This window comes from Myotis davidii, unplaced genomic scaffold (assembly GCF_000327345.1).
Source record: "Myotis davidii unplaced genomic scaffold, ASM32734v1 scaffold56, whole genome shotgun sequence".
Lineage (NCBI taxonomy): Eukaryota > Metazoa > Chordata > Mammalia > Chiroptera > Vespertilionidae > Myotis > Myotis davidii.
The window spans coordinates 126459-127497 of NW_006287458.1; positions in this window are offsets into that span (position 1 = coordinate 126459).

Below are 1039 nucleotides of genomic sequence, written 5' to 3' on the forward strand. Positions count from 1 at the left end.
GGTTGTGTGGAGAATGGAACATAGGAATGAGGGGTTAACTTTTCCAAAACCACCCCAATAATCTCTCTCGCCCCACATCCTCTTGCACAAGGTCACCTTGACACATCACCCACTGAGAGAGATGGCATCTATGTCCCTTCCCCTTGAATCTGGTGCCAGAAGTGGCACAGTGTGATACTCGAGGGTGGGTGGGCCAGGAAAGGTGTGTGGAGAATGGAACATAGGAATGAGGGGTTAACTTTTCCAAAACCACCCCAATAATCTCTCTCGCCCCACATCCTCTTGCACAAGGTCACCTTGACACATCACCCACTGAGAGAGATGGCATCTATGTCCCTTCCCCTTGAATCTGGTGCCAGAAGTGGCACAGTGTGATACTCGAGGGTGGGTGGGCCAGGAAAGGTAATACAGTGACGGCCTTGTTCACTTTGGGGGCCCTGGATGGCTGTGTAAGGAGCCTGCACACCTCCTGGGAGGAGAGGCCCCTGTAGGTGCCCCAGTCCACAGCTGGTATCAGTTGCAAGACCTGTGAGTGAACATGCCTCCAGATGATTGCCTCAGAGTCTCTGCCGCTAAGGGGCAGAGGCAGTCCCTGTCTGCTCTGCCCTGCCCCAACTCCTGCCCCACCACCTCTGTGAGCATCATACAATGGCTGTTTAAGCCACTAAGTTTGGGGATTGTTTGTTAAACAGCAGTAGAAACTGGAATTGGGGAGGAGACAGAATTGGGTGGAGGAGGGAGGCACTGTGGCATCCACGGAAGAGCTTGCAACAGGTTAGAGCAGTATATGGGGTGGAGTAGAAGGGACACGTGCAGGAAGCGTTTTGGAGATAAAACCAAGAGAATGAGCGATCACCAAGGGAGAGGGGAAAGATGGAGGGCTGGGGCCCCGGGCTGCGCCCGATAGAGATCGGAGTTGGGCCAGGGAGGTAGCCCAGAGCCCCCCTTCCCTCCCCTCCCGCCGGGGCGACTACAACTCCCAGCATCGCCCGCTCAGGCCGCGGGAAGGGAAAAAAAAAAGTTTGGGCCAAGCCATTCC